This window comes from Chiloscyllium plagiosum, unplaced genomic scaffold (assembly GCF_037043375.1).
Source record: "Chiloscyllium plagiosum isolate Xiang-an unplaced genomic scaffold, Cpla_swu_hap1 HiC_scaffold_29, whole genome shotgun sequence".
Lineage (NCBI taxonomy): Eukaryota > Metazoa > Chordata > Chondrichthyes > Orectolobiformes > Hemiscylliidae > Chiloscyllium > Chiloscyllium plagiosum.
This window is the reverse complement of record NW_028270167.1, coordinates 19,846,225-19,872,189: the sequence shown is the minus strand read 5'-3', so window position 1 is coordinate 19,872,189 and position 25,965 is coordinate 19,846,225. Positions and strand designations below refer to the sequence as shown.

At 42.9% G+C, this 25,965-nt stretch overlaps 1 long non-coding RNA gene and 1 pseudogene across 1 annotated transcript in view; both read right to left on the bottom strand.

Moving 5' to 3' along the window:
* The window catches only part of LOC148142263 (uncharacterized), a 97,221-nt gene that overhangs the window by 58,711 nt on the left and 12,545 nt on the right, over positions 1-25,965 (bottom strand). The gene's annotated exons all lie outside the window — the stretch shown is intronic.
* LOC122540796 (U2 spliceosomal RNA) lies at positions 21,787-21,881 on the bottom strand (annotated as a pseudogene).

Here is a 25,965-nt window from a genome sequence, read left to right as displayed (position 1 = left end):
TGGTCTTTGGCTGAGATATAAAGATATTTTTCATTCAAATGCCAATTTCAATTAAAAATTTTGGGGGAATAATTATATCGTTTTGTTTTACAAGGAATATACTGCACGTAAATATTTTCCAAGTAGCTTCTTCATTCTGTTTAATCCTACCATAACTGACTCTCATTGCTTGATGGAAAAATCAGATGGATATTCAAGTGAGGCAAGCTAATCATTATTCTAAATCTGAGCTATTTTCCTCTTTAATAACTAAACATTTCTAGCAATTTGGTTGATTTGCCAGCCAATTATTGCAAACAATCCATGCTGAACTTTGAGATAATGATGTTACTGATATTGCAAAGATTTGAATTGTGATGGGTCAGACTGTACTATGAAATAGGATGGTAGCACCTTGTTGTGGGAAAGATTTCATTAAATAGAGAAGAACTGATGAGATCTGATCAAATCAGAAATCAACTCTGCTGTATGATGAGATTCAAGTTGAATGATATAGGGCAATCAATGTGACAGTTTGAAACCCAAATGTTTATTCCTTTTTCTTTTTTTCGTTATGTGCTACCTGCCCTGTAATGTCCTCTCAAACCAATTGAGTAGATGATGACAGAAATCCAAGGATCACATTTCCTTCCGCCTCGTGGGAAAGAGCTAACCTCCACTCTTCACTTCCCCGTGCAGAGGTTAGACACTCAAAAAAAGGAACTTCCATTTATATATTAGTGTTGTTAACCTGATTAAAACATTCCACACTATTTCACAGGAACACAATCAGACAGTATTTGGCAATAGGTCATAGAGTCATAGAGATGTACAGCATGGAAACAGACACTTCGGTCCAACCTGTCCATGCCAACCAGATATCCCAACCCAATCTAGTCCCACCTGCCAGCACCCGGCCCATATCCCTCCAAACCCTTCCTATTCATATACCCATCCAAATGCCTCTTAAATGTTGCAATTGTACCAGACTTCACCACATCCTCTGGCAGCTCATTCCATACACGTACTACCCTCTGCGTGAAAAAGTTGCCCCTTAGGTCTCTTTTATATCTTTCCCCTCTCACCCTGAACCTATGCCCTCTAGTTCTAGATTCCCCGACCCCAGGGAAAAGACTTTGTCTATTTATCCTATCCATGCCCCTCATAATTTTGTAAACCTCTATAAGGTCACCCCTCAGTCTCCGACGCTCCATGGAAAACAGCCCCAGCCTGTTCAGCCGCTCCCTGTAGCTCAAATCTTCCAACCCTGGCAACATCCTTGTAAATCGTTTCTGAACCTTTCAAGTTTCACATCTTTCCGATAGGAATGAGACCAGAATTGCACGCAATATTCCAACAGTGGCCTAACCAATGTCCCGTACAGCCGCAACATGACCTCCCAACTCCTGTACCCTATACTCTGACCAATAAAGGAAAGCATACCAAACGCCTTCTTCACTATCCTATCTATCTGAGACTCCACTTTCAAGGAGCTATGAACCTGCACTTCAAGGTATCTTTGTTCAGCAACACTCCCTAGGACCTTACCATTAAGTATATAAGTCCTGCTAAGAAAAGATAACTGAATACTTGGTTATAAATCCAGATGTTAAGCTGTGGGCTTAAGAAAGACAGAGATAGATGTTTGTGGAAGAAATTTCAGAATTCAGTGCTGCAAAGTGAGGACCAGTCCAGCATCCCAACACAGTTACACCAAGTTTTGAAGCATGTCTGCTCTAAAGATTTCACCAATTACATTTTCACTGTTACACTTATGCTTGAACCAGTCAGCATTTATAGTAATCAGATGGAATTATTTTGCAGTGAATATCATTGAAGGAAAGGTATTATGGTAGTACTAGTGGAAGACATCGCAGAGCAGGTGCAATCTTACACATAAGCAAGTATTATTCATGTTATACTTAACATTGCTAAAATTGTCACAATCTTTACATCACAATTTCAAAAAAGTGATAATACAACTACATTAAAAAGACTGCCCACACAGGTAAATGCTAAAAGCTTCAGTAAGCTTTGCAGGGAAAATGAGTTCTACACAGTTTACATGCATTATAAATGGATTTTTCAGATTTTGCAGTGGTGAGATAAATGGTGCTAACTCAGACAGCAGTCAGCTTCTGCTCAATCAGAAAGTAAATGAAAGGAAACAATATTTTCTGCCTTTCTCAACTTAGGAGTTTTCTGGTATGTACAACAGCCAGAATAAAAACATTCCTTATTAAATTGGACTACATTTATCTCCTATTCAGGCAGCACAGTGGCTCAGTGGTTAGCACTGCTGCCTCACAGCACCAGGGTCCCAGGTTCAATTCCAGCCTCGGGTGACTGTCTGTGTGGAGTTTGCACATTCTCCCCGTGTCTGTGTGGGTTTCCTCCGGGTGCTCTGGTTTCCTCCCATAGTCCAAAGATGTGCAGGTCAGGTGAATTGGCCATGCTAAATTGCCCATAGTGTTAGGTGCATTAGTTAGGGGTAAATGGGACTGATTGGGTTACTCTTCAGAGGGTCGGTGTGGACTTATTAGGCCAAAGAACACTGTAGGGAGTCTAATCAAATTGAATACTCCAGGTTAAAGTAAGTCAGTAGTGACAAATGCTGTTAAGCAACACCAATATAATTGGAACCCATCCATATTTTTCTTTATATTAAAATGAAATTACGATGCCAGTTTTGACAATTCTGTATGAAAAACAAATTTTGATCAAATTAACAGCAATCCATATAAACCTAGAACTGTTTTGTGAAGTCAGTGACTACAATCTTCCATGAGCTCTACAAAGTCCAAAGATAAAATATGACTGAGTACAAAAGAAATTGACATAATTCATTTGGGAAAAAAAAATCTAACTTTATCGGTTATAATCAAGTAAATAGCTTAGCATAAGCCTTCAGGTTTAACATTTTGGTGCTTGCATAAATGAGATTTTGATGTTAATTTTTAGATTGCCATAACTCTTAAGGCAAATCACTGCATGAATAGGGTGAATAGGTCTTTTCTAAAGAGTAGGGCAGTCCAAAATTAGAGGGCATAGGTTTAAGGTGAGAGGAAAAAGATTTAAAAGGAACAACTTGCTCACACTGGTGGTGTGTCTATGGAATGAACTGCCAGAGGAAATGGTGGAAGCTGGTACAATTACAACATTTAAAAGGCATCTGGATAGGTATATGCATAGGAAGGGTTGAGAGAGATATGATAACAACTGGGACTAGATTAATTTAGGACATCTGGTCAGCATGAGCAAGTTAGACTGAAGGGTCTGTTTCCACGCTTTGCAACTTTGTGACTCTAAGATTTCCCCAAAAAGATACAAATTAAGCCTTCTCTATTTGGAATAGATATCTAAACACTGACCAAAACTATCCTTAATGGGTTGAAGATCTTCAGCAGCTTTATTTTTCATCTGATATATTTTGCGATCATATCGGTGTTATCATTTGATTCAAATTACAAACCTCTCAAAGGCTAACCAAGTAATGTAAGTTGGGTTCCCTCTTTGTTTACAGAACTTCTCCATCATATCAAATACTTGGAGAAGGATTTCACTTTGTGTGTTGCTGGGATTCACACCCTCACCAGTGTCAATCGATTTTAACTATTCACTGCTATTTCAAATAATCACAAATATTTTTAAAAAGACGTATCTTATCTTATCAATTACACATGTTTTTGTTTTGTTTATTTCAAGTGTCAGTTACCAACTGTATTTTTTATAACAAAATGTATGCATTCATTTTCAGGTTTCAGTGGAGAAATCAGAGAACTAGTTTCAAGTTAAGTAAATTTTATTTATTGCAAAGAGACAATTTAGCTTATCTTAATCACCATGTTTGCTTCTAAATGTCTCAGATAGATCAGTTGCATTGTTCAATCTGTTTGCAGATGGAGTTCTCAACAATTGAGCCTCAAACATTTGTCCTATGTCTAGGTTAGAACTCAGCCTGTTGGGGCATTAAGGGATTCTCTGTAATTACTGAGGGGACTATAAAAATGTAGTGGATATTTTGATCTATCTGGTATCTGGTAATAAATTGGACTCTAATTTAGTGTAAGTAGGATTGACTCCCTGCATCGTGTAAATTCTAACATCCTTTAAGAATTAACTATTCTGGAAAGTTACTGTTTTCTCCAGTAACCTTTGTAGTTTCAGGTATAAGCCAAGAGTTCTGTTTATTAAAAAAAAAGAACAGTCATGTTAACTGAATTTGACCTTCTGAATTTAAAATCAGCAGCAAAGGAAGATTTATTATAATGCAGCATAATTTATTTTCAGGCCATGTCTGAGAATAACTGGTCCTTTAAATCTTCTTAAGGGATAAACTTCAGCAATCTGATGAATTGTGGCTTTTGAGCTTCACAGGGAGATGTTCACAAACTCTTCATGTAAAAATAATTGGAAATCCAATACAAAATCACTTACTAGTTTCATTGTACTACTCCCACAGGGTAACTAAAATATCTCTTCTTGGACCACATTATGTAAAGGAGAAACTGGATACGTACTGATATCATCAGCCAATAAACTGTTCAATCCTAGGAATTATACTTACAGTATGCTCAACAATCATCTTCTTTGGAAAATTCACAATTGTATATTCTTTACAGTCACAAAGCCAAATTACCTCATTCGCTGTGCTCTAATGCTATCACCAATGCCATCAGTATTAGTATTATTGCTCTGTAGTACTGACTGCAGATTTCGCAAAGATCTCATCTTTTACAAACCATTATTGTCAGAAAGATGGTGTTTTTGAAGGCAAATGGAAAGGTAGCTTGATATTACAACAAAGAGTTGGATTCACACACAAATCAAATTCCCAGACAGTCGGATCCTGAATGTGAGTATAGAACGGATAATCAAACGGAGAGTCATGTTGGCTGTTAACAAATGGAATTGGTGACCAATGGAAAACATACAGCTAAATTCTTAGATATTTTTGGCTAAATGCAAATAGTGTCAAGTTTTTTTGAGGGTATTTCACCGCAATGCCTTGTGAGATTTCTTTGCTATATTTTACCAAACTCACCTCATTAACTAGCCAGACCCTTTGGTGTTTCTCACAACTCTATCCCTATCTTACCCTGCAATGTTTTCAGAAGAATTCACACAGCTATCCACTGAAAGAGCAACATGCCTGACACTGAGTCAAGCACTTCCATTCCAAAGCTGCCCAGTTTGGTGATTCTGAACATGTCAGAAAAGGGGAAAATGGTTCTACAATTCTCTGGCAGGGACATTGAGGTGCTGGAAGAGAGGATGGTGCAAAGGAGGACAGGCAGGGAAGGTCATGCCACCGGATTCCAAAAGCCTGATTGAGTATGCCTCCCTGATCAGTGCTGAGTCAACAGTGCAGGTGAATAGCCAGCAGTGCTCAATTAAAGTCAATGATCTCTGATCTGCCAGGACCTGTGTTACAGTCTTCAACCTGCTGCATCACACTCCCTTTATATCTGCAACAGAACATACCTCCCACCGAGGCTCATGTTCTGCCACTCTCACCATTTGCTGCATCATCTTCCCTCACCCACTCTCGCCTCCCTCACCATTTAATCATGCATGTCCTCCGCATTGCATGCACTAAAATGCCCCTCCCCACACTTGAAGTCATGGTGTTCCTAACCCTTGACTGAGAACAGACTAACCAGTTGCCCCTGACCAATCATTTGGACGGATATGGGAGGCCGCCCTTGACTTACTGTGGTAGGACACCCTGACTGATGGGAAGTGGAAAGTAAGGAAACGCTAGATCAATCAAAACAATTATTGTGCATCGGTCTTTACAGAGAAGACAGAAATAACGTCCGAAGAATAACAGTGAATTATGTGGTAAAAGCAACAGAGGAACCAACTGCTGTGATCCAACTGGTATTATTATTGAATAAGTCAGATCCCAATCTGAAATCTGGCTTGATGAATCATGTTTTATTTTGGTTTTAACAAGATGGTCTTTCACTAAAATACAAATACAAAATGCTATAGGTTCGGGTTTAACAATTAAATAGAAGCTTATTACACAAAGGAAATTAAGATAACATGAAAGAAATTATTTACATGTAAATGATTTTTACACTAATGTAACGTGTAATGATTTTGAAACACATGAATAAAACACAGTACCATTAATCACAAAAGCTCTCCTTTACACAATAAACACCAGAGCAATTTCCCTTCTTGATCATATTGATGAGGTTTAGTTTAATGTTGTCAGTTTTTATAACGGATTACACCTTCCTGGAGGCTTCATACAACTGAGCTTAGACTTTCATAGCTTCAAAAAGTGCATTCAGCTTTTCACCAAACACTCTGTAAATTTGAAACCAGATTTATTGTACTGAGAAAAGCTATTTCTAAAATATTCTAAACTATTTTACTTCTTTTAGAGCAACTGTTTCACACATCCAGCTTTTATCAAGACTTCTGCAGACCTGTCAAACTGAAATACAAAAGTTTTTCCAAGTTATGGGTAGTTCCCCAGTCAAAAGAAAAATAATAAACCTCTGACCTAAACTGAAAGCTTAATGTACAACATTTTACTTTGTTCACTTGTAAAATCTGTCCCAAGATAAGGAATTCCTATTAGCTTCCAAGAACATGCAGACCAAATCCTCCATACCACAAATACAAACATAAATCCAAACACCAAAATAAATATTATTAAAATATAGATACTCATTCTCCTGACGTTACGTTTAAATGAATTACAATCAGAGGAGGTTAGTAAAACTAAAACTTGATAAATTCCCAAATTCTGATGGACTTCATCATGGAGTCTTGAAAGAAGTAACAGTTCAGATACTAGATGCTTTGATTTTCATTTTCCAAAATGCTCCAGATTCTGCAAATAAAATCATAGAGATGTACAGCACGGAAACAGACCATTTGGTCCAATGCATTTATGCTGACCAGATATCCTAAACTTATCTAGCCCCATATCTCTCTAAACCCTTCCTATTCATATAGCCACCCAGATGCCTTTTAAATGTTTTAATTGTACCAGCCTCCATCACTTCCTCTGGCAGCTCATTCCATACATGCACCTCTTTTAAATCTTCCCCTATCAGCTTAAACCTCTGCCCTCTAGTTTTGGACCCCCATTCTGGGGGAAAGACCTTGTCTATTTCCCCCATCAGTTTTGTAAGTGGCAAATATAATGCCTTGATTCAAGAAATGGAGGAGACAGAAAATGGGTAACTACAGGACAGTTAGCATAACATCTGGCAAAGGGAATATTCTGAGTCTGTTGTTAAAAAGGTAATTGGGGACTTAAAAACCTCAAAGTACTCAAGCAAAGTTAACATGGCTTTCTCAGAGGGAAATCATAGTTGACTAATTTACTGGAGTTATTTAAGCGAAAAACCTCAGTGCTTGTACCTAAGATGTTGCCTTCTGTGGCAACATTATACAAGGGCTTTTGCCTGAAACATTGATTCTCCTGCTCCTTGGATGCCTCCTGAACTGCTGTGCTTTTCCAGCACCACTCTAATCTAGAATTGGTTTCCAGCACCTGCAGTCCTTGTTTTTACCTACTTTTCACTGTACTCCTGTACTTTTGTAATTCAGTACATGTGACAATAAAAAAAATCAAATCAAAATTCAAACGGTGTGGACAAACGGCAGCCTATAAATGCGCTGTCATTAGATTTTCAGAAAGCATTTGACAAAGTGCTGCATCAAATGTTACTGGGCAAAATATGAGCTCAGGGCATTGTGGGTAACATATTAGCATGGATGAAATTTGAAGCAGTTCAGTTTCTCCCTGAAATATTGAAGTATGTAGAGATTGGATAGATCAATAATGGGGCATTCTTTGCCACAGTGGTGTGAATTAATTTGTACACAAATTCAGAATGATTCTGCTAATTGGAACCAGTAAGAAATAATCATTTAATATCTAACATTGCGAACGGTGATTCAGAAGTACTAAGAGCTTTGCATTAAAATTCTTGCAGGATGTAATATTTATGAATCAGTGAGAAAAGTTGAGAGGTTTTCTCATGGAATATCATGTGTGTGCGCGTGCAGGTCTCATGGGTGCTTATATTAGATGGAAGCAGAATAATACAGCAGTTAAAAGAAAGTCAAACAAACAAAGTTACGAAGTTCATTGGACAGTATCCACCTGAGCAAGTTGGCTCACAATCCACGTTCCCAAACTAATCGGTGTGAGTTAGTCTGAACATATTTTATTCTTAAACGGAAAGACTAGGGTAACAAACAAATTCTTAGTCAATAATCAACAATAATAATCACTGGTGAAGCATAAACAAATGAAAATATTATATTCCATAAGAAAAACTAAAACCTTGATCATTAATTCATAAATAATACAGCCTATAAGGATTTTAAGATAAAGTTCCTAGTATTTATTTATCTCATTAATCATTATAGAGTTAATAATAATTGAATAAGATGTCTTCTTCAGAGCACAACAAAAGTATGTATAATGAACAGGTTATGAAGTCAGTGCCAATGATGGTATCTTCAAGCTGAATGCTGCTAATTTCCACTTAAACACACACAAGCTATACACGGGTTCAGGGTTGTGACCTGGATTCGTGGTCACCTCAAAGCTTTAAGTTTATGTGTCTCTCCACAACATCTACCAGCCATGCTGAGCATTTCCAACACTTTGTTTTTATTTCAGAAATGTGTGGTATTTTACTTTTGTTGCCATTTCATTTAATGCTGAATAGATACCTGCTACGTTTTTAAGTTCAGCCTTTTTGTTACAAACGTCCGTTACATTATCATGGTACTCATATTTCTATGGCTGCTGAGCCTGCATTTATTGCCCATCTGAAGTTGCCTGTGAGAGGGTGGTATGGAGCTGCCTTCTGGAACCACTGACATTCATGTGCTACACACACACACACACACACCCTAAGGGGGTGAATTCCAGAATTTTGAGCAGTGACACTGAGAGAATGACGAGATATTTCCAAGTCGGGATGGCAAGTGGCTCAGAGGGGATCTTCCAGGTGCTGGCGTTGCCATGTATTTGCTGCACTTGTCCTTCTAAATGGAAGTAGCTATGGGTTTGGAAGAAGCTGTGTATGGAGCCCTGGTGAATTTCTGCAGTGCATCTTGAAAAAATGGTACACATTGCTGCTACTGAGCATCTGTGTTGGAGGGAGAGGATGCTTGTGGACATGGTACATAGAACATAGAACATAGAACATAGAACAATACAGCACAGAACAGGCCCTTCGGCCCACGATGTTGTGCCGAACATTTGTCCTAGCTTAAGCACCCATCCATGTACCTATCCAATTGCCCCTTAAAGGTCACCAAAGATTCTGACTCTACCACTCCCACAGGCAGCGCATTCCATGCCCCCACCACTCTCTGGGTAAAGAACCTACCCCTGATATCTCCCCTATACCTTCTACCCTTCACCTTAAATTTATGTCCCCTTGTAACACTCTGTTGCACCCGTGGAAAAAGTTTCTGACTGTCGAGTCTATCTATTCCTCTGATCATCTTATAAACCTCTATCAAGTCACCCCTCATCCTTCGCCGTTCCAACGGGAAAAGGCCTAGCACTCTCAACCGATCCTCGTACGACCTATTCTCCATTCCAGGCAACATCCTGGTAAATCTTCTCTGCACCCTCTCCAACGCTTCCACATCTTTTCCTGAGGCGACCAGAACAGCACACAGTACTCCAAATGTGGCCTAACCAAAGTCCTGTACAGTTGCAACATCACTTCACGACTCTTGAATTCAATCCCTCTGCTAATGAACGCTAATACACCATAGGCCTTCTTACAAGCTCTATCCACCTGAGTGGCAACTTTCAAAGATCTATGAACATAGACCCTAAGATCCCTCTGTTCCTCCACCTCACTAAGAACCCTACCGTTTCCCCTGTATTCCGCATTCTTATTTGTCTTTCCAAAATGGACAACCTCACACTTGGCAGGGTTGAACTCCATCTGCCACTCCTCAGCCCAGCTCTGTATCATATCTAAGCCTCTTTGCAGCCGACAACAGCCCTCCTCACTATCCACAACTCCACCAATCTTCATATCATCTGCAAATTTACTGACCCACCCTTCGACTCCCTCATCCAAGTCATTAATAAAAATTACAATCAGCGAGGACCCAGAACTGATCCCTGCGGAACTCCACTTGTAACTGGGCTCCAGGCTGAATATTTGCCATCTACCACCGCTCTCTGACTTCGACCGGTTAGCCAGCTTTCTATCCAATTGGCCAAATTTCCCTCTATCCCATGCCTCCTGACTTTCCGCATAAGCCTACCATGGGGAACCTTATCAAATGCCTTACTAAAATCCATGTATACTACATCCACCGCTCTACCCTCATCCACATGCTTGGTCACCTCCGCAAAGAATTCAATAAGACTTGTAAGGCAAGACCTACCCTTCACAAATCCGTGCTGGCTGTCCCTAATCAAGCAGTGTCCTTCCAGAGACTCATAAATCCTATCCCTCAGTACCCTTTCCATTACTTTGCCTACCACCGAAGTAAGACTAACTGGCCTGTAATTCCCGGGGTTATCCCTTTTCCCTTTTTTGAACAGGGGCACAACATTCGCCACTCTCCAGTCCCCTGGTACCACTCCCGTTGACAGTGAAGACGAAAAGATCATTGCCAACGGTACTGCAATTTCCTCTCTTGCTTCCCACATAATCCTAGGATATATCCCGTCAGGCCCGGGGGACTTGTCTATCCTCAAGTTGTTCAAAATGTCCAACACATCTTCCTTCCTAACAAGTATCTCCTCTAGCTTATCAGTCCGTTTCACACTCTCCTCTTCAACAATACGTTCCCTCTCGTTCGTAAATACTGAAGAAAAGTACTCATTCAAGACCTCTCCTATCTCCTCCGACTCAATACACAGTCTACCACTACTGTCCTTGATCGGACCTACCTTCCTTCTCGTCATTCTCATGTTTCTCTCATACGCATAAAAGGGTTATCCTTGATCCTATCCGCCAAAGATTTTTCATGCCCTCTCTTAGCTCTCCTAATCCCTTTCTTCAGGTCCCTTCTGGCTATCCTGTATCCCTCCACTGCTCTGTCTGAACCCTGTTTCCTCAACTTTATGTAAGCCTCCTTCTTCCTCTTTACAAGACATTCAACCTCCCTCGTCAACCAAGGTTCCATCTCACGACCATCTCTTTCCTGCCTGACAGGTACATACATATTAAGGACACGTTGTATCTATTCCTTGAAAAAGTTCCACATTTCCATGACATCCTTCCCTGACAGCCTATGCTCCCAACTTATGCTCCTCAGATCCTGTCTTACAGCATCGTAATTATCCTTCCCCCAATTGTAAAACCTACCCTGTTGCACACACCTATCTCTCTCCATAACCAAGGTGAAAGTCACAGAATTGTGGTCACCATCACCAAAATGTTCACCCACTAACAGGCCCATCACTTGTCCCAGTTCATTACCGAGTACCAAATCCAATATGGCCTCCCCTCTGGTTGGACAATCTACATACTGAGTTAGAAAAGCTTCCTGGACACACTGCGCAAACACCACCCCATCCAATCTACTTGATCTAAAGAGCTTCCAATCAATATTTGGGAAGTTGAAATCGCCCATGACTATTACCCTGTGGCTTCTGCACCTTTCCAAAATCTGTTTCCCAATCTGTTTCTCCACATCTCTGCTGCTATTGGGGGGCCTATAGTAAACACCCAACAAGGTGACTACACCTTTCCTATTTCTGACTTCAGCCCATACTACCTCCAAAGGCAGATCCCCCTCAAACTGCCTTTCTGCAGCCGTTATACCATTTCTAATTAGCAACGCCACCCCCCCCTCCTTTTTTACCACCCTCCCTAATCTTACTGAAACATCTGTAACCAGGAACCTCCCACAACCATTCCTGTCCCTCTTCTATCCACGTTTCTGTGATGGCCACAACATCGTAGTCCCAGATACCGATCCACGCCTTAAGTTCACCCACCTTATTTCTGATACTCCTTGCATTGAAGTATACGCACTTGAACCCATCTCTGTGTCCGCAAGTATTCCCTGTCAGTGCTACCTTCTCCACAGCCTCCCTACATTCTTGGACATCCTGACAAACAGCTAGCCTACTTGCTGGACTACAAGTCCGGATCCCATCCCCCTGCCAAATTAGTTTAAACCCCCCCGAAGAGTGCCAGCAAACCTATCCCCCAGGATATTGGTGCCCTTCTGGTTCAGGTGCAACCCGCCTGCTTGTACAGGTCCCACCTTCCCCAGAATGCAGTCCAATTGTCCAAATACCTGAAGCCCTCCCTCCTACACCATCCTTGCAGCCACGTGTTCAACTGCACTCTCTCCCTATTCCTTGCCTCACTGTCACGTGGCACCGGAAACAACCCAGAGATGACGACTCTGTCTGTCCTAGCTTTTAACTTCCAGCCTAACTCCCTGAGCTGTTGAATGACCTCCCCACCCCTCTTCCTACCTACGTCGTTGGTGCCAACGTGCACCAAGACTTCTGGCTGCACACCTTCCCCCTTAAGGATTCTGAAGACACGGTCCGAGACATCTCGGACCCTGGCACCCGGGAGGCAACAAACCATCCGAGAGTCTCGCCCATGTCCACAGAACTGCCTGTCCGTCCCTCTAACTAGAGAGTCTCCTATAACTAGCGCTCTCCTCCTCTCCCCCTTTCCCTTCTGAGTCTCAGAGCCGGACCTCGTGCCAGAGACCCGGTCACTGCAGCTTACCCCTGCTAGGCCGTCCCCCCCAACAGTATCCAAAGCGGTATACTTATTGTTTAGGGGAACGACCACAGGGGATCCCTGCACTGCCTGCTTCCTCCCCTTCCCACCTCTAATTGTTACCCAGCTACATCTGTTCTCTGGCATAGCTATGTCCCTGTAGCTTCTATCTATCACCCTCTCAGCCTCTCGAATAATTCTCAGTTCATCCAACTCCAGTTCCAGTTCCCTAACTCGTTCTGTGAGGAGCAGGATCTGACTGCATTTCCTGCAGATGAAGTCGGCAGGAGTATTGGTGGTCACCCCTACCTCGAACATCCTGCAGGAGGAACATTCCACTGCCTGCGCTGCCATTACAAGTACTAGTCAAGCAAACTGGTTTAGCCCGGATGGTGTCAAACTTCTTGCATGTTGTTGGATTTATACCTGTCCAAGCAATTATATATTATTTGACTAATAAAGAATAAATGTAAGCGCATATTATCATTCAAGATTACACAGTGCAAAAATTCTCTAAAAGTGACCCTCTTAGATAAAGACATCTGTCTTATGACACTGAGTGAAAAGGAAAATTGCATTGTCACATTGGTTTCTCTGAGCATACTGCTCCTGATGTCCACACCAGATGCCATTTTGCTCAGGTCCCTGGCACAGGTGAGAGAATCAGGTGGCAAAAGTGTACAACAAAAGCATGTCAGTGATACTGTTCCCCATCTGAATGTTTCTGCTCTTTTAATCTTCCAGGCCTAAACATGGGTTCAGCAGCAGGGATGACTCCCATCAACATTATTTAAGAGACCAACAACCACATTCATGTTGCTTTTTATTTGACTTTTATGTGGTTGCTGCCTGCATCAAAAACAACAACAAAGAAATAGCCTCACCTCACACTTCCTACACCCATTTATACACCTAATCGAATTTTGGAGCCAGAATATAATTGGATATTACATCACAGAGCAACCAAAGAAAAATGGTTGGGATCTGGATTGCTTCCAGGAAGAGAGTTTGGAATTTATTGTATATAATCAGTGGAAGTAACATATCTGGAACCCACAAAGTCAGGGGAGCTGACAGCCGGAGCTCAAAAAGATTTTAAGTTGATAAGTTCAGTTTTGAAGATGTTACAAACTGCGACAGCTACCAAATTCACAGGTTTAAGTCATAGTGAGTTGCCTTTTAAACTTATTATCTGGGCATAATCAAATCTTGATGAAATCCTAATGATTGTCAAGCAGTCTCAAAGGTAATCAGGCATCATCAGCAGAGTCAATGGGGCAGTTACCTTAACAAATCTTACTTTAACTAGGGGTGAGAATGTATGAAAGACATGAGTTTGCAGCTCAATCCAATGCTAAACAAGACATTAAGGCTCTATATTGGATGGTTGTTATATCAGGAGCAACCATTTAAAATAAACATATTTATGTCTCTGTTGAAGGGAAATGTCACACAATCATTTTAAACATTCATCACTGCTGCCACCATCAGCAATTTCTAACCTAAAAGTGTAACATTATCTTTCATTCCACTGCAAAGTGAGTGAAGCTGCTATCATTGTACAAATGCTGGTTTAGCTATTTCGCAGTGCATTTGGAATCATTTCACAGTCCACAATAAAGTAAAGCATGCAGCTAACTGACTGACAGTGTGCTTCTCACTAACGTTTGGCAGGCCTGAATGTTTTTGTAATGTTTTAATCTTGAAGCAGCGCTTGGTTAAGTACCCAATCTTTTGCCGATCTGTTGAGATTGAATGGTATCCAATAATTCCACCAGATTTAGATCCAAAATCCTGGTTCCTAACGCACTAATGAACCTAAGCAATTTACAAGGGTTGGTCTCTGCAAAGTCACTAGGCAAAAAATAAATGTCTATAACTTAATTGGAAATCAAGCAATTTATCCAATTTCATATAAAACGTTGTTTCCTTTTCCACCTCAAAACAAGCAGAATTATTTTAATTTCACTTAATTTAATTATAGTTGTGCTTTAGTCAGAAAGCATGCATGATGTACATATTTAAATTTTAGGAAGGTGTAATCTACCTTTGACATGTTGTGCTGACTTACTATTGCATTTTGATTGATATGGATTGTTCAATAATTTTGTGGTTCGACACCATTGAATCATAGCATCTTAAAATTTAGTAACAGATGATTGTCCCTAATTACACTCTACACAACTTTCCTTACACCTAAAAGAGCACTTTCATCCATAGTCTACCCTTGTACTAAGACACATTAATTGTTCTTTGATTGTAGAACTCATAATCCTCTCATATCTATTGACTAAATAAGCATATCATGTCATAAATGTATGCACGCACACTGATTAAATAGCAACATGTCAATTGCTTGACATAAAATGGCATGACATTGATTCGATTGATATAAAAATTGTAATGGTTTAGACATCACACTGGCTAACTCAAGAACTGTGCAATTCTGCACCATACCAACATTAGATGTGAATTTTCCAATAGTTCAAATGTGCAAAATGGCCATTAGCTTTCATCACACATTCACTATTCCAACAATTCACTTTTTGTCCTTGAACACAGAGTAAACAATGAAATAGAATCGCACCTTCTCTACCTGAATAATCAGTGGAACAGATTTTTTTTGCTCTTTATGTAACTGCTACCAAACTTTAATCCCATTTAAATTAGTTGAAAACTAATCAGGGAGCAGGAACTTCCAAATTAGGCACTCAGCTGAAAACATTCACACTCACACTTCAAAGGAAGACCCACTAGATTTTATGCCCATCAGGCACTTACATGGACACTGGTAGGCCCTGAGAGGACCCCAGGATGTGATACCCCACCCACCTATGATTCGGAGCAACTGCCCGGCTCTCAGGACAACTCCATACAACCCTGTCACGGTGGACACTGCAAAACGTGTCAGATTGTGGACATAGATACCACTATTACGCGTGGAAACACCTCCCACCGTGTACATGGCAGGTACTCATGTGACTCAGCCAACATTGTCTATCTTATACATTGCAGGCAGGGATGCCCAGAGGCATGGTACATTGGGAAAACTGAGCAAAGGCTACGACAACGGATGAATGGGCACCGCACAACAATCAACAGACAGGAGGGTTCCCTCCCAGTTGGGGAACATTTCAGTGTTCCAGGACATTCAGCCTCGGACCTTCGGGTGACCATCCTCCAAAGTGGACTTCGGGACAGGCAGCAGAGGAAAGTGGCCGAGCAGGGGCTGATAGCTAAGTTCGGTACCCATAGGGAGGGCCTCAACCGGGACCGTGGGTTCATGTCACGTTACAGGTGATCACCATTGCACTACACACACACACACACACAGATATTCCTACACACACACACACTCTCACATACACACGGACACAGATACACACAGACGCGCACACAGACACCCACACACACCCTTATAGACACACAGACTCCCACACATGCACCCCCTCACAGACTTAAGACACTCTGCACTCACTACACACACACGCACTTTCTCACACTCACAATCCCCACCCCAGACAGACACACACACAGACAAAGACCCACATGCACACATATATTTTGTGTGGTGAATTTTTTTGGTACTTTCAGAGTTACATTGCACTTTGCTCAAAAACCACTTACATTCATGTAGAACTCTGAGCTCAAAAACTGCATGAATTTATGTAAAACTCTGTTATCTCACTTTTTAGATTGGAATCAATCTAAACATCAGGTCATAGACAGAGAACACAGGGGGCTAACACCTTCAACATATTGTCTAGCTATCACCATTGTTAACAGCTAACCCGAGAATGCAACTTTAAAAAAAAGAGTTTTGTGATTTACACATGAAAGAAGTGAAACTATCAATGTATTCTAACAAATGAAAGGCTTAACAGACAATCAATTCTTCAATGTATAATTTCAGTTACATCACACTGCAAATTTTAGCTATAAATTCTGTGTTACGATCGAGCCCTCCACAATCACCTGATGAAGGAGCGTCGCTCCGAAAGCTAGTGTGCTTCCAATTAAACCTGTTGGACTATAACCTGGTGTTGTGTGATTTTTAACTTTGTCCACCCACCTATAGCTGCTTGCCAATAAGAAACAGCATTCACAGCAAAACAGATGAGGAAACTTTTTTTTCACAGTCTTTGGAATTCCATTCCATAAAAAAAGTGGATGCAGATCCTTTACACATTTTAAGGTAGACATTGATAGATTCTTGCTTCGTAAGGGAATGAAAGATTATCAGGAGTATGCAAGAATGTAGAGTTGAGGTTCAAATCAGATCAGCTGTGACCTTATTGAATGCTAAGAGCAGGTATGTAGGTTCAAGTTTCATTTGCTTGTTCCTTGTTTAGATCTTCGTAACAGCGGAGATGGTGGCTGCTGTCAGTACAGAAAAGTTTCCAAGATCCTAAGATCATGGTTTTAGTTATCTAACTGGACCTGAGAAACCTGGAGCCCAAGTGAAAGATACCCTTGTGTGATCCTTGAGAGGTCACTTATTGGCCACTGAAGAGTTGAAAGTGAAGGCCAGACAGAAAAGGTCACCAACAGGCTGTCCCACCTGTAACTCCCTTGGATGAAAACAGAAAAATGTCAGGCAACAGTTTCAGTCACAACCCACTTCAGTTATCAAGACTCCCGACCCAATGACTACCTCCTCTGGATGAGGAAGTTCTCACTCAGTATCCCTCGAATAATTGTGAGTCTCAAATCTTTGCTCTCCCTCAGTTTTTCCTCAGGATACAGATTAACATGCTGGAGAGGGTGAGCCCAGCACAAATGCAGCCTACAGATTTCCTCCACTGACTGTTCCTGGCCTCACACAGATTTGTGTTTTTAAAGTAGAGTAACAAGGGTCTGAATTATGTATTAGGAACTCAATTTACCTATTGAAAGGAAATGGATTACTGCTACAAACAGACAAGTACTCTGAACAGCCTTCAGAGATCTTAAGATGGTGGCACCAGCTTTATCTTGTGCTAAAGCCAATTTTTTTTTTTATTTCAAAAATATACTTTATTCATATATATTTAATCTATACAATTGGACATGTCATCATTCTGTAAACATTCCATTTTTGTACGTATCGAAACAGGGTAATCATTCATATTCACAGTTTGGTGCGATTACATTGAGCTCAGACGCCAGCGGAGCCCAAATGACTGCGTGGGCCCCCTGTTCTTCTTTAGGCAGGCAGATGTTAGACGGTGGTCTTTCCCCACCGCGCCTTGGCGGCAGCTGCCCCAAGCTTCAGCGCGTCCCTCAACACGTAGTCCTGGACCATGGAATGTGCCAGTCTGCAACACTCAGTCGGGGTCAACTCCTTCAGCTGGAAGATCAACAGGTTTCGGACCACCCAGAGAGCGTCCTTCACCGAGTTGATGATCCTCCAGGCGCAGTTGATGTTCGTCTCGGTGTGCGTCCCGGGGAACAGACCGTAGAGCACGGAGTCCCGCGTCATGGCACTGCTCGGGACGAACCTCGACAAACACCACTGCATTCCTCTCCAGACTTCCTCTGCATAGGCACATTCCAGAAGGAGGTGTGTGACAGTCTCGTCCCCCCCGCAGCCGCTTCGAGGGCAGCGTGCGGTGCGGCAGAGAGTCCAGGCGTGCATAAAGGATCTCACAGGCAGAGCCCTTCTCACCACCAGCCAAGCCATGTCTTGGTGCTTGTTGGAAAGTTCTGGCGATGAGGCATTCTGCCAAATGGCTTTGACAGTCTGCTCAGGGAACCGCTCGACAGGATCCGCCCTCTCCTTTTCCCGAAGGGTCTCAAGGACACTACGTGCTGACCACTTCCTGATGGATTTGTGGTCAAAGGTGTTTTTCTTGATAAATTTCTCCATGAAGGACAGGTGGTACGGAACGGTCCAACTACTCGGAGCGTTCCGCGGCAGCGAGGCCAGGCCCATCCTTCGCAACACCGGGGGCAGGTAGAACCTCAGTACGTAGTGACACTTGGTGTTTGCGTACCGGGGATCCACGCACAGCTTGATGCAGCCACACACAAAGGTGGCCATCAGGGTGAGGGTTGCATTGGGTGTGTTTTTTCCCCCATTGCACCGGTCTTTGTACATTGTGTCTCTTCGGACCCGGTCCATCTTTGATCTCCACACGAAGTGGAAGATGGCCCGGGTGACTGCGGCGGCACAGGTTCTGGGGATAGGCCAGACCTGTGCCACGTATAACAATACTGAGAGTACCTCACACCTGATGACCAGGTTCTTACCCGCGATGGAGAGCGACCGTTGCTCCCATCTGCCCAGTTTCTGTCTCACCTTCCTGATCCGCTCCTCCCAGGTCTTGGCGCACGCCCCAGCCCCCCCGAACCAAATACCCAGCACCTTCAGGTGGTCAGTCCTGACGGTGAAGGGGATAGAGGATTGGTCGGCCCAGTTCCCGAAGAGCGTGGCTTCGCTCTTGCCTCGGTTTACCTTGGCCCCCGAGGCCCGTTCGAACTGGTCACAAATGCACATGAGTCTGTGCACGGACAGCGGATCCGAGCAGAAAACGGCGACGTCATCCATGTACAGGGAGGCCTTAACCTGCAGACCCCCGCTGCCAGGAATAGTCACCCCTTTCAGGCTCGCATCCTTCCTGATGGACTCGGCAAATGGCTTTATGCAACACACAAACAAGGCAGGAGAGAGAGGGCAGCCCTGCCTGACTCCAGATCTGACTGGGAAGCTATCTGATTCCCACCCATTGATTGAGACTGCACTGACAATGTTGGTGTAGAGCAGTCTGATCCAATTAGCGATTCCCTCCCCGAAGCCCATTTTGGAGAGGACATCCCTCATATATGTATGCGATATCCTGTCAAAGGCTTTCTCCTGGTCCAGGCTGATGAGGCAGGTGTCCACCCCCCTGTCCTGCACGTAGGCGATCGTATCCCTGAGGAGTGCGAGACTCTCAGCGATCTTCCTGCCCGGTACAGCACAGGTTTGGTCAGGGTGAATCACCGATCCCAGAGCAGACCTGACCCGGTTGGCGATGACCTTTGACAAGATTTTGTAGTCTGTGTTTAACAGTGAGATCGGTCTCCAATTTCTAATTTCTTCCCTCTCCCCCTTCTGCTTGTAGATGAGGGTGATGATGCCTTTCCTCATGGACTCACTCATGGTACCTGCCCGAAGCATACTGACATACACCTCCAGCAGGTCCCGGCCAATCAAGTCCCACAGAGCGGAATAGAGCTCGACCGGTAAGCCGTCGCTTCCGGGAGTTTTATTCTTTTCCAAGGACTCGAGGGCCTTGGTCAGCTCATCCAGAGATAGCGGCTAGTCTAGCCTCTCCCGTGTTCTGTCATCTAAGACCTCCGTGATAGAGGACAGGAACGACTGGGAGGCCGCGCTGTCGGTCGGCTTCGCGTCATACAGACTGGCGTAGAAGGATTTACTGATCCTCATGACGTCAGCCTGAGATGACGTTAGCGAGCCATCTTCTTCCTTCGGGCTGCTGAGCACGGAGCTCTCTTTGTGCACCTTCTGGAAGAAGAAACGTGAGCACGTCTCGTCCTGCTCCACCGAGCGGACCCTGGACCGGAAGATTATCTTGGAGGCCTCCGAGGCAAAGAGCGAGGCTTGCTGGCCCTTCACCTCCTTGAGGTCCTCCGTGACATCGACCCCCAACGTCTGCAGCAGGAGCAGGTTCTGCATACTTTCCTGGAGCTGGGACAGTTTTCCCCGTCTCTCTCTCGCCTCCTGAACACCTTTGAGGATGAAGAACTTCTTGATGTTCCCTTTTACTGTTTCCCACCAGTCTGCTGTGGGGCGGCGGGGCCATCCTGGCTTTCACCTGGTGGGGGGTGGTGGTTTCCCATTTCCTCTGGAGGCTTGTCCCTTGGTTGGCAGTTGCTGCTCTCCTTTCTCCTCGCAGCGCTCTGCCTCTTCTTTTGGTGACGACCCTCCTTTCTTCCGTCCTCACCCTCCGAAGAGCTGTCCGTGTCTTCCACCTGCAGCTGCCTTTTCCCCTTTTTCTGGGAGGTTTTGGTGACCGGGTGGGTTTTCCTCTTCCTGTTTTTCACCACGGTCCATTCCTCTGCCTCCTTCTTTCCCTTCTCCGCCTCCTCCTCCTGTCCTGTCGGAGCTTCGCTCGGCAGCTGTACCTCTCCGGTAACTGTCATCTGCTCTGCTCCGGCCTGTCCTTCCTGTTGCATGCCTCTTGACACCATTCCTTTGCCGGTTTGCGGTGCCTTGCCGTCCTTTTGTGGCCCGCCTCCGGCCATCTGCGCGTAGGTGGCGGCACCTCGTCTTGGGCAGGCCCTGTACACGTGGCCCGCCTCCCCGCACAGATTGCAGTTCTTTTCCTCCTTGCACTCTTTGGTCGGGTGGCCCTCCTTCTTGCAATTGCGACAGATCGTGACCTTGCAGTCTGCCGCCATGTGGCCTGACCTCCCACAGGTTCGGCACACTTTCGGCTGCCCTGCATAAGTCAGGTACCCTCTGCTCCCTCCGATAGCAAAGCTGGAGGGTGGGTGGAGGATATTCCCACTGGCGTCCACCCTCAGGGTTACCTTGACCTGTCGTTTGCTAGTCCAGATCCCGAAAGGGTCAACCACGTCGGTGCTTTGACCCTCGACCTGCACATATCTTCCCAGGAACGTCAGGACATCGGTTGCTGGCACGTAGGGGTTGTACATGTGGATTGTAACAACCCGACTCCTCTGTGCAGGAAGCACACACAAGGGGACCGCCGACAAGATGGAGAACAGCGGCTCCCCTTCCTTTTCTTTGAAGACCTTCAGGAGCTGCTCACATTGCTTCACGCTCCTGAAGGTGACATCGAAGTAGCCTGCCCCAGGGAAATCCTGCAGGCAGTACACGTCTGCTGCGGCGAATCCACAGCACTCGAACAACACCTTCTTGACGAACACCGTCCGATCAACTGGTGTCCGCTCCTCCACCTTCTTAACAGACACCCGGACGGTGTTTCGAACCCCCTGCCCAGGGCTGCGCGCAGCTGTTGAGGCCATAGCTCTGAGGTTGGCTGGTCCCTGAATTGGCGTTAGGCCGAAGCCAGCATGAAGATCCACCAATAGCAGGTCAGCACAACCAAACGATCCTCCAACGTCCAATCACGATCCAGCGATGATCTCCACTAGCTCTGATGACTCGCAACTCGACCCCTGTCCTGATAAGAACAGATACTACACTTGATCTTAGCCAAAAGGCCGAGAAGCTAAAGCCAATTTTGCTTCTTCCGGTCTGGAGTACCTCAACTATGTATGTCTGCACTGTCTTTGAGGCAACACATTCCTTCTCTAAGCGAGGCTCTTCACTTTTTATTTACTGTAACTCTCCATTTTGTATATCTGTCCATGTAGGTAATTAAATATAGGTCTTTAGTACAGTGTCTAAGACCTCATTCATCACATGCTCATTCTATTCTGATGTCATCTCTCTTACTATGTCAGAGGCATGTCATCAGTTACATCATCATGATTTACATGATACCATACCAGCCAATGAAATGGGGATGAGAAGTCATCAATGACATTTCTTGGCCACTTCCCCTTTCATTACGCTGAGTGGTGAATTGGGAGAGATAGCATAGGATTGATGTTGGAGCTGTGGGCAACAATGATCAGACCAATGTTGTGATTTGGTCACACTGGTGTTGACAATGCTCCAATGTTCTAAGGCTCCCACTCTCTTACTTACCTTTCCTGCTGCTGCATTCAAGATGGAAGAGCTCTGCTTAGCCCTCCACATCAAGGCTGTGCTGCTTTTTCTTAATTGGATGATGAACTTGTCTCAAGCCAATTAATTTGAAAATCCCAATGCCCCCAGAAATGGTTTCGGCATGCAGAACAGTTCCGACCTGTTTCCTGCACATAGTGGAAAATCCAGCCATAAGTGCTGAACTCAGCACATTTCTCATCTGTTTACATCTCTTTGATACTACATACTGATTGAAAAACAGTCATGCAGCTTTCATTTGTCAGGAAGTCATGGTTAACAGCTGCAGGGCTGTAAATTATTCTGATTTTACTGGGGCTTAGAGCACCCTGACCATCAACTGTTCTGTCCTGATTTTCACCGTGATATAGCAAAGTGTTTCTCTCTCTCACCACTTCGCCACTCTACAAACCAGCTTGGGCCAAAAGTGTGTCAAACATAATTTGATATCTTTCTGCCTCAGGAGTGAACTGTATAGTGAACCTAAATAGGAGGGACCAGGTCCAGAGGTATTTACTGGACAATCTCCTCAATAGCATATTAGGAAGCTCACAAGGAGAGCAAATAGTATTTCTGACCTAGAGAAGAGTATTGTGTTCTGTACGATACTTATCTAATAATCTCCAGAGGCTAAGAAAAACTAGAGCTGACTGAAATATCTGAGCTTTCAACAAACTGTAAAACTGTCATTAATAAATACTTTCTAAAAGCAATTTAGATTTTAAGATTAAAACATAATAGTTCTGAAGATAGGTCACTCCACTGCTGAGCATGGGCATATTTCACATTGCTTAAGAAAAATGCTGACAAATGCTAAACTAATCCTCTTTTGTTAATGTATATCATCAGTTCTGAATTTGACATGAAAACAGTTACATGTATCTGATTGCTTAAGATAAAATTGTTTCATTTTCTTTCTTTAGTAAGAGGTTGTGTGTTTTAAACTGAAGTTTACATTGTTTAATTATTTGTATAACAAAGCAGACAGCAATTTAATTTCTCGTAGGGAATTTCTGCTACTTTCTTGACCACAACATGTATGGTCATATTTAGTTTTATAGTCCATATTCTCAATGACTAGTAGTAGTTCTAATATTCATAATAATTTATAGCTCTGAATTTTAAAAGTTTGCTTTGACATTCTGAAAACACTCTTATACTGCAGAGATCAGGATAATCTGTTCAAAAGACGCAAATGATATCTTTATATAGAGTGTGTATATTTAATGCTGACAGTTGCATTCAGAAATTGTCCTTTCTGATAAATTCAAATGAATGAATAATAATGCATTTAACACAATTGGGATGCATCAATAACAACACAGACTTACTTCAGATATTATTTAACTTGTCAGAATGAAAAGTTAAATGAAATTCTAGGGCACTAATGAATCATTGAAAAATAAAATGGGATAAAAGAAATCACCCATACTGGTGACAGATTAAAACTCTTGGTTGATATTTAAGCATTTAAAATCATTTTAAATAAAATTATTAAAAAGTCGAGTTTTAGTTTAATTCTTATCTCCGTTGAAGTTGTTTTCAAAACATATAATGGATTAAATAAATGTTTTCACCATTACAATATTTTGAAATCCATTTAATTTGATGTTTATTCTTAAACACATCTCAATGCCATCATAGCTTATTTGTGCTTTTTTGAATGTACTTCCATAGAACTATCAAAATTATAGGCCTGGAAAGTCTCTATCTCATGATTCAAATGCAACAGGCAGTATTTCACACCAACTGTTCTCCAGCACTGCTAGCTTGGAATGGAAAACCAAACTGACATTTAGATTAGTGAGTGCCCATGCTACTGTAAACATATCTCTGTCTGAGCTTTACAGCCAGATACAGTGATCCACTGGCTGCCCACTTTTAGAGAAAGTGCACTGGAAATAGACAATGGTTTAATGGGAATGTCATTGGCTTTGTTATCCAAAAAAACTGGACTAATTCTTGGAGGAACATGGGTTCAAATCCCACTGTGGCAGATGATGGAATTCAAATTTATGGGAAGCACAGTGTCTCAGTTGTTTAGCTTTGTTAACTCACAGCATTAAGGACCTGGCTTCAATTCAATTCTTGGGTGGAGTTTGCAAGTTCTCCACATGTCTATGTGGGTTTCTGCCAGATGCTTCGGTTTCTTCTCACAGTCCAAAGATGTGCAAGTTTGGTGGGGTTGTCCATGGTTTTCAGGTGGATTGGCCATCATAAATGCAGGGTTGCAGTGATAGGGTGGGGTGCTAGGTCTGAAATGGGATGCGTTTTGAAGGGTGGGCACAGATCCAATGGGTGGAATGACCATTCTCTGCACTATAGGAATTCAATTCTGTGATTCAAATTCACAAGACTACCAGCCTGGCTGTCCCAACACACTCAGTTTGCAAAGGACCCAAGAAGTTGTTTTCTTTTAATCGATTTTTTTGAGGATCCAGACATCATGATACCTGGAGGCTGGCAGGACTTCATTTCACTGGGTCCACTGACCGCCAATATTATGCTATCTCCCTAATGAAATGGGGGCGGGAGAACTCAATTGGCAAGGGAAGTAGCCACTAGCATTGTCACATTGGCCTTTTAAGGGGCAGGCAAATCTTGCTAATGGAACGGAGAGTGTATGAAATGGCACAATCACATACTGACCATTCTAAGATGCATCCCAGCAATAATGAGTTGCAGCAGAGATCTGACAAAACCTTTTAAGGAATCATGAAATTCCCCCACTGTGTTTCCCAATGGGCTAAAGCATGCTTACCCAACAAACATTGATTTCAGTGTAACACAGCAAAATCAACTTCTCCGTGGTCAGAATTACTTTAATTTATTTTGGAAACAGAGTAATTGTCATCAGTGATTAATGTTTATGTGATGGATGAGTTGTTTAAATCATACTAAAGAGATGAGTTGTTTTACAAAGATAAGACAAGCTAAGATACAACACTAAGAGGTGATTTGATAGAAATATACAAGATCCTGAGGGATCTTGACAGCATGAATGTGGAATGGACTTTCCTGGAGAAACCAGAACTAGAGGTCACTGTGGAAAAATAATGGTCACCAATTGAGACAAGACAAAGAGACATTCTTCCCCACAGAGAATCGTGAATCTTTAGAATTTTTTTTCCTCAAAAGGCAGTAAAAGCAAAATCTTTAATTATTTTAAGGCAATGATAAATCCATTCATGACAAGCAAGGGATTGAGAAATTATTCGGAATAGACAGGATTGTGCAGTAATCAGATTAGCCATGATCCTATTGAAAAGCAAAACAGACTTGAGGGGCACAGTAGCCTACTCCTGGGAATAGGGCTGAAAATGTGTTGCTGGAAAAGCGCAGCAGGTCAGGCAGCATCCAAGGAACAGGAGAATCGACGTTTCGGGCATAAGCCCTTCTTCAGGCTTATGCCCGAAACGTCGATTCTCCTGTTCCTTGGATGCTGCATGACCTGCTGTGCTTTTCCAGCAACACATTTTCAGCTCTGATCTCCAGCATCTGCAGCCCTCACTTTCTACTCCTGGGAATAATTCATATTAGAATTAGAATTAACTTTATTGTCACGTACTCAAATGAGTGCAGTGAAAA